This window comes from Pimephales promelas, chromosome 4 (assembly GCF_988280905.1).
Source record: "Pimephales promelas chromosome 4, fPimPro1.hap1.1, whole genome shotgun sequence".
NCBI lineage: Eukaryota > Metazoa > Chordata > Actinopteri > Cypriniformes > Leuciscidae > Pimephales > Pimephales promelas.
In genome coordinates, this window is record NC_142772.1 from 11,034,820 (window position 1) to 11,052,853 (window position 18,034).

Sequence of the window (18,034 nt, forward strand, 5' to 3'; positions counted from 1 at the left end):
CTCTATCACTCTCAAACACACATATGTGGTAATTCGCTTACTCACTCTCACTCACACACACGCGGTCATTATCTTACTCTCTGTCACTCTCTCTCACACACACACCCTGGCTACGTTCACACTGCAGGCTGAAACGACGTAATTCCGATTTTTTTGCCCCTATGCGACCTGTATCTGATTTTTTTCATGACAGTCTGAATGACACAGATCCGATCTTTTCAAATGCGACCCAGGCCACTTCTGTATGTGGTCCAAATCCGATATGTATCCGATCTTTTGAAATGCGACTTCAATCTGAACGGCCAGGTCACATATATCCGACCCGCACGTCATTGCACGCACGCTAACTCCAAGGCGTTTCTGCACTGTTATGGGCCGCTGCAGACGCGTCTCTTCCCCAGTGTTGTGCATGAACGCGTTCATATTTTAAAAAATAAACATACTGCATTACTGCCTGATGAACATTACTGTGAATACGTTCATTCTAGTGTCTGTGAACGTGCGCTCTCTGTCAGTATAACTTCGTACAGTAGGGTGCCAGATTTCTATAGAGCCTTCCAGGCGAAAACCTGGCTAAAACACGTGTAAACATGCCTTAAAATGTAGTGGAAAAAACACCCAATCTGGCAACACCAGCCACCAGTGTCGCACTGCGGCCGCCGGTGACAAAGCAAGGAGCGCCGAGGACACGCACTATTAATTAAACGGGGTTTCACGAGTTCACACTTACATATAATTTTGAGTGAGTAAGATTCAATGTGTATTTGGCGTGCTGTCCGGAGGGAGGGCTCCGAGCTCGGAATTCTGCCCGAACCCAGAGTACTCCCCCCCCTTATAGACGAATCCGGCGAAACTACCGTAAGTAAGCGGGCGCCATTACTGAGCTGTTGCTGGGTAGCGTTGCGCCATTGCCTCCTATTGTTTTAGTTGCAACTTGCGTCCACTGGAATAAACAGCCCGCGATTTACGACTGTCACTAACGTTGCAACGTTACCCCTTGTATAATGTCGAGTGGGTAAACAGTTTCCGTTATAAATTGTTTCAATGGTGGCAGTAAAATTTCAATTTTGAAGAGAAAAAATTGTGAATACCCCGGGTGGACTGCCCCTGTCTGGTGCCGTACGGTTTACATAGATTTCCTGGGCGAGTACAAGACGCGGACATTCGCGTATAATAACAATTATTTAATGACATAAGTAAAAAAATATAATAAATATGTGATATAGTGATCAGCAAAATCTCCTCTCTTGCTATTTTTTCTATTCAATTAACATGCTATGGTCATTAAATGGCTTTCCTGAGCTAAATATAACGTTATGTGACATAATTGTTCTCTTGCTGTTATACTGACCTCTTTCCATGGTTTAAAAACACTAATTGGTCGATATTATGTATATTCTCTAGCTGTAACGTTACCTTACCCTTGCCCGATGCAATTTGAAAATGAGATAAATAATGGACACAAATTAAAAACATGAATTTGTTTATTTGATTTCCTTCATTTATTTATTTATTTATTTATTGTTGCCAAATGGACAGATCTTTTTTATAGTTTCCTCGTTAGCAAACGTTAGCCTAGCTAGCTTGCCAACTTGCCAAGCTATTTTCATAAATAATCTGTAAGATCATTTGTACCTTCATCTGTGACTGGAGGCCGCTGTCTAACATCATCAACCCAACAAGTCATTCTGCCTGGCTGTAGCTGTCATCGAGGGTGCTTTCGCGTTATCACCGAGGTTTGTTTACATACCGGTGCACATGTCTATGTCGGTGTAACAGCTCAGTAATGGCGTCGCCACAAGATGGCAGCCTACACAGAACGCTCGTCGGATTCGTCTATACAAGTGATTTTTAGAAAGAGGTGTGTGGAGAACTAGGAGTGTGGAGAACTAGGAGTATGGAGAACTAGGAGTATGGAGAAGGGGTGGAGGGATGCTGCAAACAGTCAATGGATCGAGGTTAGACTGCTGAGTCTATACCCTCTTATCATGACTGCTGATTGCTGATTGCTGTCCACTCGTGTCAATTATCTGAACGTGCTCCTCCCGAACTTAGTTAATAAAACTTCATTTATGACGAGGTCGGTGAGGATCGGAAAAATCGTACATTTATGTGCAAACTTTGCCCGTCGATAAAATAATTATTGTCTGTCTTTGTATATGGGCCGTGGCAATAATAATAATAAAACAAAAGCTCGCAACATATGGAAAAAAAGAACTATTCCGCAAACAACCCAAACAACAAGTGACGTCGTTGACCGTTGATTACTCTTCTGCGCATGCGGGTCACTTCTGGGTCATCATTTCACGTTCACACAGGAGATCACAAAAGGTCGCATTTCATTGGAAATGTGAACGGCCTTGCAAAAAAAAATCGCATTTTTTCAAAAAATCGGAATTGAGCATTAAGCCCTGCAGTGTGAACGTAGCCCCTGTCATACTCTTTCTCTCACTCACTCACTCACTCACTCACTCACACACTTGCTGTCATTCTCTTAACCTCTCACTCACACACAAACACACTCGCTGTCATTCTCTTGCTCTGAAACACACACACACTCATCTGAATTAGCTTCATTGTCTGTCTCTGTCACTCACTCACTCACACACACAAACACTGTTTCACACACATTTGATATTAAAATAGTTATAGGAATATTAATACCTGTGTGTTTGCTTTGTTTTTTTGATGTTTTTAAGTTCTGAGCTAGATTACTGTGTTTCATACTAGTTAAAATCAACTTTCTTCTCATACTTGGGTGTTACCCTCAAGAATGTTGTCCCACCCTCTCTTTCAGAGCCTTTTCTCTCTCTCTTTCTCTAGTATCAACACATTGTTATCCATTATCCAATTGTCAATTTGTTAAATATATGTAGTCTACCGCTGGGGATTGATTAAACTAGATTGTTGTATTACCTATTATTTTTTGTATTACCTATTTTATAATTTATCAATATTATGCGTTTGCACTTTTTCTGTCAGCACACAGAGCATAATAAACATGCAACTTGTTCATTATCATTAACTGTCAAACTGTTATTATTATTATTGTATTATTTGACCATTGGTATTGACTGGTTTAAGTTATTTTATTGGTATAGGTAAGGGCATGGCCTAAGGCCTAAAAAGGCCTAAAATAAAAAAAGGCCTAGACCCCCAGACCCCCCTCTTATTCAGCCCCACCCCCTACAATATTTTTCACCAGCCGCCACTGCAATCTTTGTGGAGGGCAACAATTCTAATTCTCAATTTCTTAGAGTTATTTGCCATGAGGTGCCATCTTGAACATCCAGTGGTCAGTATGAGAGAATTTAACTCAAAGCACAAATTTAAGCTGCGTTAATACAGTATAACATACAACAATTTGTATGGTTCTGTCAAGCAGACAAAAACATTAACATGAGGAATAGGACAAACAGCTATTATCACTTAGGGTGTACTCACTTTTGTTGCCAGCTATTTTGCTGTATGTTGAGTTGTTTTCAGAGGACAGTAAATATATACTGCTATACAAGCTGCACATTGACTACTCTAAAGCAGGGGTTCTCAACTCCAGTCCTCGCGACCCACTGCTCGGCATATTGTGTATCTGTCTCCCTTAAATAAGGGACACAATATGCAGAGCAGTGGGTCGCGAGAACTGAGAACCCCTGCTCTAAAGTTTGAGTAGATAAAATGTTTGATCAAATGTGAGGGGTGTACTCACTAGTGAGATAGGGTATATATTCCCCTCAAAAAAAAAAAAAAATAGTGGATAGTAAAAAAAACTTTGTACTAGTGATCTTTGTACTGTTTGATAAACATGTCATAACATAGTATGGACTATACACAAGTTGTGGATGCTACAATGCTGTCAGTCATTATGCACATTGGATGAACATGAATGCATTTGATCTTTCATGCAATCCTTACTTTCCCATTTTCTCTACTTCTGCATTAAGATGTCTCCATTATAGGACAGTATTTTCTTTGTATGATGACTCAATACGCTGTAGTACCCCTCGTTGACAAAAACATGAAGCGTACCAAATGTTCCCAAGCAACCTTGTTTTGCTTCTCAAAAGCACGCCTACACACTCTCTGTGCTACCAATCTGAAGTGTTCTATCTCCAACCATAACAGACAGGGCTCCGCTCCAACCTGATGGGCTACTTAGTATGCATAGGGCTCTGTAGCAGATGTAATGTGCAGACAGTCAAAAACAAGCTGTCTTGTTATATAAAAGACAGGAGAGCAGTTGAAGTTGCACAGTAAGATACCTTTCATTGGTTTGAGGATTTACACAGTGGGAAAACAATGACATGAAATAAAAAATAAAAAAAATCTCTTGCACATGCTACATGGTCATGCTAAAAGAAATACTATAATGACACTTTGTATTCATATTTATTTAAATTAAAGGGATACTTCACCTCTGGATGAATGTGTTTATATAGTAGAAATTTGAAGTTATTTTTGAAATATTCTAGACTGAGAAAAGGCAGAAAATCTTTTTTTTTTTTTACTAATTTGGTAAAAAAAAAAAAATTACTTATTTTTTTTTTACTCATGTGGCTGAAAGACGGCAACTCCCAGAATGCACTTGCTTTGCCGCCCTTACGCCACTCCCAAACCATGCCTACCGGGTACAGGCGGCAGAATCCAAAAAATGGATACAACTAGGCTTGCTTTGATACATCATGAGTTATTTGATAAATTTCCATCGAAATGGTGCTAAATTGCATTGTACCGGGATGTACTAGCCTAATGTATATAACACGACTTAGACTTTCACATTAAAATATGATGCAAGGCAGGACCATGTCAACACAGTAGCTTAGTAGCTCTGCTTATGTTTTCTTCCAGTTGAAATCACTATTTCTCTATTATCTAGGCCAATCCATACTCTATTAAAACAAATGTTTATAAAAAGAACCACAACCAATGTGAGTTATAACTTTTATGTAAAAAAAAAAAATTAATATTAACACTTTTACACTCAAAGTGTTACACATATTTTACACATATTATGGTTTGACATAAATATGTTATCGATAAATTTGAGTAAAACCACATTCATGGTATTTGGAAATGGTAAGTCAAATCATCAAGCACAGATACAGATAGAGGGTGTTAACATAAAAAGAGTACATTTAACTCCAATTCCTCGGAGTGATCATAGATGAGAAGATTTGCTGGAAGCCTCACATAAAATACATCAAAACCAAACTGTCCAAAAGTATTGTAGTCCTAGCAAGAGCTAAGCACATACTGAAGCTTAAATCACTTCGCAATTTTTACTGTTCACTGCTGTTACCCCATTTGAATTGTTGTGTAGAGGTTTGGGGAAGCACTTATCTACATTTACGACAGCCACTAGTTATAATGCAAAAAAGAGCCTTGAGAGTCATTCACAACGTTGGATTTCGGGATCACACAAATGCACTATTTCTACAGTCTAAATTGCTAAAAACTCAAGATCTAATTGAATACCAAATTGCAGTATTCATGTTCAAAGCAAGGAATAGCCTATATACCATTTCACAAGAAATAAACAACACTGGTCCAGAAACACTTCCTGTTTCAGTTTGTAACTGTTTATTTCACATGTAAAGAAAACATCTTAAAGATGTTTGTTTAACTTTTTGATTCAGTTTTAAATGTTCTGTTGGTTGTATTTTATCCCAGCTTTTATGTAGTGTTAAAAAACTGAAACAGGAAGTGCTTCTGGACCAGTGTTGTTTACATCTTGTGAAATGGTCTATTGCCTGGGAATATAGACCCCTTTTGCGCCGACGTCACAGTTAAGTCACAGCACTAGCTGGAGGCAAAACAAAGTGAAAACTGCAGGCGGCCAATGCAAAACAGCACAGATTCGGCTACATAATAAGGAGCTTTAATAATTGTTATTAATATTAAATGTCATCTTGTTGTGTTGTTTGGTGCAAGAATTGATGAAAAATGAATATATCTGGAACTTTTATTTCTAGAAAATATTCACATCATTAAAATCGCACTGTAATCCCAGATAGCAAACTGACATTGAATCAACGTGGAAACGACGTCTCTCATGACATTGAAACAACGTTGATTTTGCTCATCGAATTAACGTTGAACCAACGTCAGACGCGGCATTCTTCAAAGCTAAATGAAAATCGAAAATTGGTTTGCTTTCATAACGTTGAAACAACGCGTTGATTTCAAGTTGATTTTCCGTTAGTTTTGAAAGAATGACGCGTCTGACGTTGGTTCAACGTTAATTCGATGAGCAAAACAATGTCAGATCAACGTTGTTTCGATGTCATATTTCCACGTTGATTCAATGTCAGTTTGCTATCTGGGATGTCACTCTTTACATTGTCGTGGTCTCGGCGCTGGCTCGGCAGAACTGCGGATCATACACACAAGTCTTGTACAGGACCATGTAGGCATCTAAAGATTTATATGCCCTCAGTTTCTCTTTACGATCGGTTTCTCTGTAAGGTAGGTGTAGAAGTCAGGCCACTCAACCGAGGTAACGTACGTTAAACCTTTCAGATCATCCATGCATTGAGTGAGCGTGTAGGCGGCTATGGGTCGGCCAATCTGGTTCCGTCGGTTAAAAATAACTTTTGAAAATAACAATCACGGTCCTGGACACTGAGTGACCTTACTCATTAAGATAATATCGGATTTTCTCCAGTCATTGTTAAAAAACAAGCTAACAATCCTTGCTAACTAGCGTTAGTGAAGCGGCCAAATGGATCTTTCTGCCTCCACCTAAGCTCCGCCCACAAAAAAACGTCACCATGTTTACCAACTGTAAAAGGGTCTATACAAAAGATGTTTACTGAGAGGGAGGGAGAGTACAGTTTAAGAGGAAGGGGAAATTTTAAGAATAATAGATTTAGAACTACAAGGAAAATATTATGTTTATCAGTTAAATTATTGAATAAACTAAATTATAAACTAAAGCAGTGCTCAAACATATTTCTATTTAAAAAAATGTACAAAGAAATTATTTTCAAGAGGTATCAAGAAGCACTGTAGTGAGTACTCCATTGTTTATGTTGTTTTTCTTTGTTTGTTTGCTCTGTCATTTTTAGTTGTACTTTTTATTTTATTTTTTATTTTTATTAGTATTATTTTTTTTATGTTTTGCTGCTTGTATATATCTGTATAGGTGTATGGATATATAGAACAACATGATAATAATAATATAAAATTGCAAATAAGACTAAGAATTTAAGAGGTAGGAGTATATAAGTTTTACTTCTTCCTACTCCTTTTCACACATATAATAGAAGTATGTCAACAGCAAAGAATTATACATATATATTTTTTGCGGCTCATTTGTTTTGATTTTTCCTAAGTTTTTTTTAAACATTGTTTTATTTTATATACTTTCTTTTTATGTACGAAATAAAGATTTCAAATTCCAGAGGTGCACAGCAAAAGCACTCACACCACCAGTCCACCCCAGCTCGATTCTGTCTCGCTCCGGCCGCCTCTTGTTCCTCCATCTCCCGCAACTCTTTATCGTTGTATTGTGGCTCGTACAGGTAACCGCGAGCATCAGATTCTCACCCACCCCAGCTCGAGTCTGTCTCACTCTGGCCGCCTCTTGTTCCTCCATCTCCCGCAACTGTTTATCACTTCATTGCGGCTCGTACAGATAGCCGCGAGCATCAGATTCTTGCCCGCCCCAGCTTGAGTCTGTCTCGCTCCGGCCGCCTCTTATTTCTCCATCTCCTGCAACTGGCTCATATAGGTAGCCGAGAGCATCAGATTCTCGCAACAGATCTTCGAAAACCCCTTCTGCCATTTCAACTTCAAAACTACCTTCCGCTATCGTGATTAGCCAACTATACAAACTTTCTAGGCAGACCAAGAAGTGAGGGCCCGTTAGCTTAGCTTCTATAGAAAGATGGCTGACACGATCTTTACAGTATAACAGTATAACTCCATGGAGACAAGTGAAGCCCATTTTTGGCGATTTTTAGCACTTCCGTTCCTGACGTGCAGACTCAAACAGAGCTTGACGACGTGGATGTGACGTGAACAACCGGTCTGTCTTCTAGTGGCTGTGGCATGAGAAATCTGAATCATTCCCTTCCGAAACTTGCAGAAGCGGAGAGTGTGAGTAGGAGCTGTCCATGAGCTTGGAGCAGGAGAAACTTTTGCTTGGTATTCTGATTAATTATCTCGCCAAAATGAATGGGAGTCAATGGAAATGCTAACGCAAGTGAAGTTCTGCTACAAGATGTCAGCTCCCGCGAGGCTTCAACTTCCGGTCGATGGATTACCCCCTTGTATTGGATCTTAACATTCTGTGAGTGAGATTCCGCCCCATATGGGGGGGGGGGGGGGGGGGGGGGTTGATACAAAGCTTAAGTATCCCTTTAAAAGAAAAAAAAAACTTTTTACTTAGATGTAGCAGACTTCACATAGTTCTTCTGATATGTCTGTTCTTGTATTATCACTTTATTTGTTCTACTGCTTTAAAATGTAAGACGTTTAAGTAGACTGGTTGATTAGCAAGCTCTTTTTCCAGTCAGAGTAAAATCCATTTGCTGGATCCGGTTTTGTGTGCTTTTTTATTCGCCTTTTGGAGTATATTTATAAATATTAATATTGTATCAGAAATTTGTAGTAGCAGATGTTATTTACTTCAGGGTGAAGAGGAAGCCAATGTGTGATTAACAGACAAAAACTCAATCACCATTTACTTAAAAATTAGATGATGGGTAAATGGAGTGTGTGACATTACATAAATGTCAACAGCGTTCACAATCAAAAGGAATGAATACTTATGGTAACATTCATGTCATAATGTCTCCTGATGATGTATGGGTGTTTGTTTGTTTATGTATTAGATAAATAAATAAATAAATAAATACTAAGTATAATATAATATAATAAAAAAGGTATGATAATAAGTACTTTCTTAATTAGTACTGACTAAAGAATTTTTAGACATTTTCTCTAAAGGTAGTACAGTGCACTCTAAAAAAATCCTTTTAGTATGCATTAAGACTATGTTCATTATTGGATTGTACTTCCAAAAGTTTTTTTCAGACATTTTTACACTGTATAGGGTATTAAAATGCAAGATGATAATTGAAAAGTTTGCTCCGGTTATAAACAGCCCTTTATGTAAGACTCTGCCTCTGTGCAACTTTAATAATGGAGTAACTGAGGAAATGTTTTAGATAGTTATTCAATCTCACATGCACACATCAGCAAGTCACAAATTACCAACCGCTTTCCCAATGTACTCTTATATAACACTCAGATATTGAGGTAAACACATCAGTCAGTTCTGCACTGAGTACATTAAATATAGAGACATTTGATAAGACTGTTGTTTGTGTTTGAGTGATCGGGTGTATTTTTTCTGTGTTTTGTTCCTGCAGCACTGTGAATGTGCCCTTTGAACAGTGTTAGTAGGTCATAGCTCATTCAGAACTGGAGAGGACAGAAGAGTGGGTGTGTCTCAAACAGCCAATCAGTAAGCAATTCTTGACAAGCCACAAAATGCCTCCTGGAATCAGCATTCGTTGTATTTCTTTTTTTTTTCTTCTTCTTCTTTTTTTTCAAATAGGAGCACATTTTAAATTGCAATTCTATTTTTCAATTTAATTATAATTGACATCATAATCTGCAGTGGCCCAAAAAGTATTTGCACACTAAAAAAAATACATATAGTGTCCAAAATACGTTTTTTTATGGCTATATTATAGGTATAGAAATATATAGAAATATTCAGTATTAAACAAAGTGTTATCTAAATGTTTTGACTTTTCTTGGAATTTAATTTTTTCTGAGCTAATTCTGAGCCATGACATTTAATCATTCATGTTTTTTTATTAGATATATGACTCAACTGTCCACAGTAACCACAGGTGTGGTAGGCTACATTACATTAATTCTGAACATGATCCACTAACATGCCAAACAGAAGTATCCAAAACAATCCTCCTTTTATGTAATGTTTAATGTGTGCTATATCTTTCATTAAAATGCATGCCCTTTGGTTTGACATTTTGTTTAGCATTACAAGCATGACAACCATACATTTTTAAGTGGTTAAGTGTCCCAATTCTTTGCTGTTTTAACATGCTCATAGGCTGACAATAGTGTGAGAAATATAAAACTGTTTATGATGGGCCCTGTAGCGATTCTTAACTCACAGGGAATATAATTTGAATAACTGGTCATGAATATGTCCAGTAATCGCATACATAGATTAAGGGAATAAGTTACTGTGGCGAGCAGTACGAGGCCAAGTGATGTGAGAGCGGCGCGAGGCTGGTGGCGAGTGTGATAATGAACGACACCTGTGAGGCGTACCGATCTCGCATCTCTCACGGAGGAGCGGAAGTATAAATGAGGAGTGACGACAGTAAAGATCGAGAGAGGAACAGGCCTGAGTTTGTTGTGTTTTGTTTCTGTTTTATGTGGCCAGCAGTCATCCGTAAGGGGCTGCTGGCTTATGCTTGCATTTTTGTGTGTCTTATCTGCTGGCTTATGCTTGCAAAGGCATGTGTCTTATCCACTGTGCTATCTCCATCCTATTTTGATTTCTTGAGTCCAGATTTTTTTTTTTTTTTGCCAAACATTAATGTTAGGCCTGTGAAAACTTCACCATGCCCCCACCAAAACTGTTTTGCCCCCTTTTCTGTCCTATTAAATTGGTTAAATGTCTAAAAAATATTTGAGTTTCAAAAAGGGATTGCTTTAAAGTTATTTATACTGGATGGTTTTCTTGGAAGAAAATAAAAAAGAGCACGGATGCTTAAATATTTTATGAGAAGGATGAATCACACACCACAGCCGTTGGAGTTTGACCGCCTCTGCTTGTGTAGCACGCGATAATGACCACAGCTAGTCAGTTCACTGGTGACTGCACTCTGTGCTTCCGTCTTTCTGTTGCCAGTTTTAATGTTTCATTGGGCCAGATGGCCATTTTTACATTTCTCTCTTAAAATGTGTCATCTTAAATTCTTATTTCATTTATATAACTCCCCCTAAATCCTGTGTACGTCGTTCAGTATAGCTTTCTCGTGAAAGTGGGAGAGGTGGGAGGGCCAGGCACCAGAGATGCCCGTTGAGGCTGCCCCTCCCTTGTGAGAAATGCATAATGTCTGCCAGGCACCACAACCCTTTCTAAGAAACAGAGTTGCAGTGGCTCACAGTAGCATGCATGTGTACGCCATGTTCTGACAGTATGTTAGAAAAAAATATATATAAAGAATTATTTGTACATATAGTATATGTTATAAATAGCATTTTTGATGAAATATATTTTTTAAGTAAAATTTGCACACACACACACACACTGCATCTCTATGGCAAGCCGTTTTAGCTTGAATTGTACCCTGCCTTACTCGTCATTACTGTCACGGGGTGGGTGCAGGCAGAAGAACAGGCAGAGTCCAAAAAGCTCCAATACAAAAGGTTTACTCATATGTAAATCGGGATACAGGCAGGCGGAACACAAGGTAACATTCACATTGACCGACAAAGACAGAATGAAACAGAGGGAACTAAATACACAGAGGAATCAGGACTAATGAGGTGCAAACAGGTGAAACAGATGAAACGGGACGCTGAACGGGAGGCTGATGAGGGAGTGAGTCCAGGTGTGCAGACGAGAGGATCATGGGAAGTGTAGTGCAGGAGACGCAGACAGGATGGTGCAGACGCAGACTGTGACAGAACTCCCCCCTCCCGCAGAACAGAGGAAGGAGGGGGGGATGATCTGAGGGCTGAGCGGGGCGTGGCCAGGGCGGAGCAGGCTGAGGGCGTGGACGGGGCGGAGCAGGCCGAGGCCGTGGACGGGGCGGAGCAGGCCGAGGGCGTGGCCGGGGCGGAACAGGCCGAGGGCGTGGCGGAGCAGGCCGAGGGCGAGACCGGGGCGGAGCAGGCTGAGGGCGAGACCGGGGCGGACCAGGCTGAGGGCGAGACATGGGCGGAGCCGATGGAGGGAGGACCCCTGGTGGAGCCGATGGAAAAGGGGCTGACGATACCAGGGGGCCGACTGACAGGGGCGGAGCAGATGGGAGAGGAGACCAAGGTGAAGCTGAGGGACTGACGACGTGTGGTGCTGATGAGGGACTGAGGGAACATGGTGACCCCGCAGGCTCAGGTGACCAAAGTGATGACAGGGGCACAGAGGGACAGGGTGAGGCCAGAGGGAGTGAGGGCTGACGGGTGACTGGAGGGAGTGAGGAGTCCGACAGAACCGGGGGGGGTGACATGACGGGGCGGAGCCAAGGGAAGGAAGTCCAAAGGTGAAGGGAGGATGACGAGGGAGCGAAGGGAATCCAGAGGGTCGAAGGAGACTGGCCAAGGTGGTGGACTGAGGGGCCATGGAGGAGCTGAGGGAGGGAAGAGCCACGGGGGAACAGATGGGACAAGGGGCCGAGGAAGTGTAGAGGTGGAGGAGGCGGGAGGCGAAAACTGAGGAACCAGCGACCAGGCAGGGTCAGGGGAGCAGGCAAACGGAAGAGCTGACAGTTGACTGACTTACTCATACGTAAATCGGGATACAGGCAGGCGGAACACAAGGTAACATTCACATTGACCGACAAAGACAGAATGAAACAGAGGGAACTAAATACACAGAGGAATCAGGCCTAATGAGGTGCAAACAGGTGAAACAGATGAAACAGGACGCTGAACGGGAGGCTGATGAGGGAGTGAGTCCAGGTGTGCAGACGAGAGGATCATTGGAAGTGTAGTGCAGGAGACGCAGACAGGATGGTGCAGACGCAGACTGTGACAATTATTGCATTCCAGTAACAATTCAATTAGAGAGTTTTACAATTTAATTCGTAGCAATTACAATTATAGAGCTATCTAATTAAATTTTTACTAGTAACAATTATAATTAGAGAGCTCTCTAATTCAGTTTTTGCTAGTAAGAATGCAATTACAGAGCTCTTTAATTCAATTAGAGCTCTGCAATTATACATATCTTTAATTCGTTTTTTAACTAGTAAAATTTAATTAGAGAGCTCTGCAATTGCATTCTTACTAGTAAAAACTGAATTAGAGAGCTCTCTAATTGTAATTCTTTCTAGTAACAATTGAATAAGAGAGCTCTCAAAGTGTTATTCTTACTAGTAACAATTCAGTTGTAGAGCTCTCTCATTAAAAATGAATGGAAGTCAATGGATACATATGACTAGTAAAAATTCATTTGTAGAGCTCTCTAATGGGCTATATGCACGCATAAGTTCTGCATTTGACGCAAGGATGCTTGTCCATTTCCGGTTGTGGAGATTAAAGCGGAGGAAAACCGAGGACAACGGGATTATGGCAGAGTCTTCAAAATTTACTGTCCTCCCGTCTTTGAAACGAAACGTACATACGTTTAGATGTAATTTTATATATAGTTATGTTTATTTCATATAATTTTAAAAAGAAGCATAAACACAACGAGGGGTGTCTGTTTTGTCTGTTTTTGTGACGGTAACGTTTCTTTACTATAACCATGGAGTATAAAATTTAATATAAGTTCTTGGTATTGTAGGGCTGTTAAACGATTAATCGCGATTAATCGCATCCAAAATAAAAGTTTGTGTTTACATAATATATGTGGGTGCACTGTGTATAATTATTTTGTACAGTATATACATGCATGCATGTATATTTAAGAAGAAAAATGTTATTTATATATAAAATATTTATATTTTTATATAATATAAATTATATATAAAATCTATACAGTATATATATGAAAATATTTCTTAAATATATAAAGCATGTGTGTGTTTTTAGATATATATATATATATATATATATATAATCATACACAGTGCACCCACAGATATTATGTAAACACAAACTTTTATTTTGGATGTAATTAATCGCGATTAATCGTTTGACAGCCCTACATTCTACGATCGACGGAAGCTATCGAGCATTCTTACATCTTCACCGGAAATACCGTCGTGCATAGAGCCCATTGCAATTGTTACTAGTAAGAATTGAATTAGAGAGCTCTCTAATTGAATTGTTACTAGTAAAAATGCAATTACGACGAGTAAGGCTGGGTACAATTTAAGCTAAAATGGCTTGCCATACATCTCAGAATATGTCCCTAAAGAACCCGCGTTTAAAGTAGGTCCGCATTACATTAATTCATTTGGACGAGAGTTTTAATGGTACACATGATAATACTGTAACTTATCTGAGGCACAGCTGCATAATCAGTGCTCAGTGCTTCCTTCGTTAGCGATATAGCTGCTACGGATCCACACCACACTTTGTCTTTTGTTAATAGTCTCTTTATAATCTCTGTCACATTCTCTTCATGATTTTCGTAACATTATACACATAAATAAATTTGAAATTTGCTTGTAAATCTTTGTAAACACAGAAGCTTTTGGCATCAAAGATGGTGTCTCCAGGGAGGTCACGTGACATTAATTGGCCTGTGGGAGTATAGATGTCAGATACTTAAACAGCTTAGGGGCCATCCACAAACTTTACTCAATAGCCTCCATATGCATTCATTATGTAGATGAAAATGAAATGCAGGTTCAGAGAAGAAGCCAGTCAGGCCCTGGAACTCTTGGAGCTGGGAAAGCACAGCGGGTGCAGCAGGATATGGGCAGGTTAGGAAATTAAAGGGTTAGTTCAGTTTTGTGTAAAAGAACTCTTCTTATTTCATGTCTTGTGCATTTTCCACAGAGCATTTCCCGGGCTTTTTAAAGCGAAGGTGGCAGGAAAACTGGCCAGAAAAAGAGGTTGAAAGTCAACTCCAGTGCAGTTCTTCCTTTTGCATAAAAACCAAGATCGAACACCAAAAGCAAATGAAGATGCTATCCTCCTTCAGGCAGGATTGGGCCGAAGGACCATAAGTGTGCCTGAAGAAGCTGACCACTCAGAGGTAGGCTAAGTTAAAGGGATTTTACACCCAAAAATAAATTTCTAAGTGAAGTCTAACCATCTTGCCATCCAATGCAATTTCTTGCTTCACAACTGATAGGTATAAGAAAAATATTTTAAACGTGCAAGAAATGTTAGTCCTCTGTAGGGTTGGGACAAAAAAATATGTCGACGCAAAATATGTGCGTCGATTCGTCAAACCCAACACAAAGGTGGCGCCGCCGGAAAGTAGTTGCTGGAAAAATGAATCGTTAGATTAATCCAGGGATGCTGGATTCGCAGTCAGTGTAGCACAAGGGGACCCCCCACCAAATTTTTTGAAAAAATGGTGCTATGACTACATCTGTACAGGAGCAATAGACAAGGATGAAATGTCCAAAGACAATGTCACCGATCCAGAGCTCATAGAGCTTATTGAAAAGGTTTTTAAAAACTAGATCAAATACATTAAGATACACATCTGAACACCAACATTCAAATACGTATATTCCAGTCAGAATAATTAATCTAGTACTAGTAATATCTAGTTATCTGTTGTTGCTTCAACATATTTTCTGGCTATATTTTTTACTTGTGTTTTTTTTTGTTTTGTTTTTTAATTTTTGTAGCTCCAAGAATAAACTTGCATATTTAGATGTGAGCATTAGTGAGTTAAGACACTGATGTAGGGTGATGGACTCTGGCTGGCGGTCTGCATTAAGATGTCTTCTCTGTAACTAATAGAATAGGGAAACTAAAAACTTAATTAAAGGGGGGTGTCCCTAAACATGTGGCTGTAGTTTTCACAGCAATTTTAACACTAAGACATTTGTCTCCTTTCAGGTTGATGCTGCAGACACAGATGCTATGGTAGACCTGTCCGATAGAATTTTAACAAGCGGCTATACTGGGGCCATTGGGCCAGAACGGAAGAAGGACATAATCGAGTATGTAATTAAACTTTAATGCATGCAATGGTTAAAATTTTCAGTTCTTAATTTCTATAATAAATGTTTTGTCCTTTTCTATATAGTGCTATCGTTCTACACTCAGCAGTGAGGATAATTCCAATGTTGCAGCAGGTCTGTGATGGGCTGAAGTTGTATGGTTTCCAGGACTTGCTGGCACAACACAGTGAGACCTGGCTTCAGATCTTTGTACCAGGATACTTGAAAAAAGGTTGTTAAATGTCCATTGTATAGGATAGTCTTTTGATGTATGACTTGTTGATAAAATACAAGTTTGTCTCCTCAACTCTTTAGGTTGATGCAGAATTCCTAGAGCTTTCCCTGGCTCCCATATTCAGAGAGGAAGGATCTCTCCGGCACCACAGAGAGTGCCGCATCATTAACTTTTTACAGGACTTTATACAAAAGCTGGAGGATGCTGGTGAATGGAGTACAATTTTTCAACAAATCAAGTAAATTCTCTTTTCAATTACTGAAAGTATGGTTGAATAATTTTTCCATAATTTTGTTTAGAAGAAGAACTTGCCACTGCTGAGAAAGAGGGCGTTGGAACTTACTTTACTTACTTACGCCTACCGCCCAACTTTGGGCATAGGCCACGAACAAGGGCTCTCCAGTCATCCCGATCCTGGGCCAACTTCTCTAGCTGTCCCCATGTGTGGCCAGACCTCTTCACATCTGCATCAAGGTCACGGCGCCAGCTATTCCTTGGCCTGCCTCTCTTCCTTTTCCCTTGTGGGTTCCAGAAGAGGGCATGTCTTACAATGCTTGATGCAGGCTTGCGAAGGGTATGGCCAACCCATCTCCAACGCCTTTGGAGGATCTCTTCCTCAATAGGCTGCTGTCCTGTTCGCTGCCACATCTCCATGTTACTGATGGTGTTTGGCCAGCGTACCCTAAGGATTCGTCTTAGACAGGTGTTAATAAAGGATTGTATTTTCTTCGTGGTAGCGACTGTTGTTCTCCAGGTCTCTGCACCGTACAGTAGAACAGGCTTTATCATAGCATTGAAAATCCTAATCTTGGTGTTCCTAGGCAGCTCAGAGGATCCCCAGACTTTCTTCAGCTGATGGAAAGCTGCTCTTGCCTTTCCAATCCGCACCTTCACATCTGCATCTGTCCCTCCCCACTTGTCGACTACGCTGCCAAGATAGGTGAAGCTTTCCACTTCCTCTAGTGCTTCTCCTTCTAGCCTGATAGGAGCTGTGTTGTTATTGTTGACTTTGAGGATCTTGCTCTTCCCTTTGTGTATAATGAGTCCCACGCTTGCTGAATGAGCTGCAATGATGTTTGTCATGGCGTTGGAAGCATCAGTCAAAATTCCACCACTGTAAGCAGCTTCTTCCAGTGGCTCACGGGACAAGCACACATCCCACTAATTGCTACACAAAGAGAAGCCTTCAAAATCCGCGTCGAGTTTGACCATGATTGTGACGTCCGTTATGGTCATCACCATCGCACGTGCTACCCAGTCGTAAATGCTTGTGCTGTCTGCATTACTTTCCCGACAAAACACCTTGGCACATATAAGGAGTTTCAAGATATCCTTTCAGAAGCAATAAATAATAGCCAAGAGTTTGGTCGCCACTAGGTTCAAACAAGAAGAATATGAGGTAACATTTCATTACCATTTTATATTAAAGGGTGACTGTTGGTCATTTAGATACATAGTAGTAAAAGCTGTAACATGTTTTAAGATTGTTTGGACAGCATTTAACATTTAATCAGTTTATTAATTTAATTTACTATTAATATAAATATATAATACCTTTTCTGCCACCTGGAGGCAAAGATTGTTTTTTAATAAAAGTAACTAGTAGCAAATGTTTTAAGATTGTTATGACAATACAAATTTCTTTAACTAACTGAATTGTTATTGGCATTTATGAAATAAACTACTTGAAAGTACAATTTTGAAAAGTTGCATTTATTGATAGACATCTCCTTTTGTGTCATTTAATGTACAATATGAGATTAGCTCCAGTTCAGCATATTATGTTGACATACCACTGTATAAAATAATGACCATACTTTACACTATCAAACTTAGTCAAATCCGTGTTATTAAAGAATGGTAATCACAGTTCAGACCTGTAACAGTAATACTCTTTACAGACTTGTGAAAAAATATGCGAATCCAAACTGAAATAAAAACTGTTACATTAAAGCCTAGGATTCCACTCAAATTACTAGAGGTTGCATCTGCCAGCCACATACTCACGGCAGAT

At 39.7% G+C, this 18,034-nt stretch overlaps 1 long non-coding RNA gene across 1 annotated transcript; it reads left to right on the top strand.

Moving 5' to 3' along the window:
- Positions 1-14,138: 14,138 nt before the first annotated feature.
- Positions 14,139-17,711, top strand: LOC120471939 (uncharacterized). Its single transcript, XR_016168168.1, has 3 exons — positions 14,139-14,860; positions 15,682-15,785; positions 15,872-17,711. It is a non-coding gene; the product is annotated as an uncharacterized LOC120471939 (long non-coding RNA).
- The last annotated feature ends 323 nt before the right edge of the window (positions 17,712-18,034 follow it).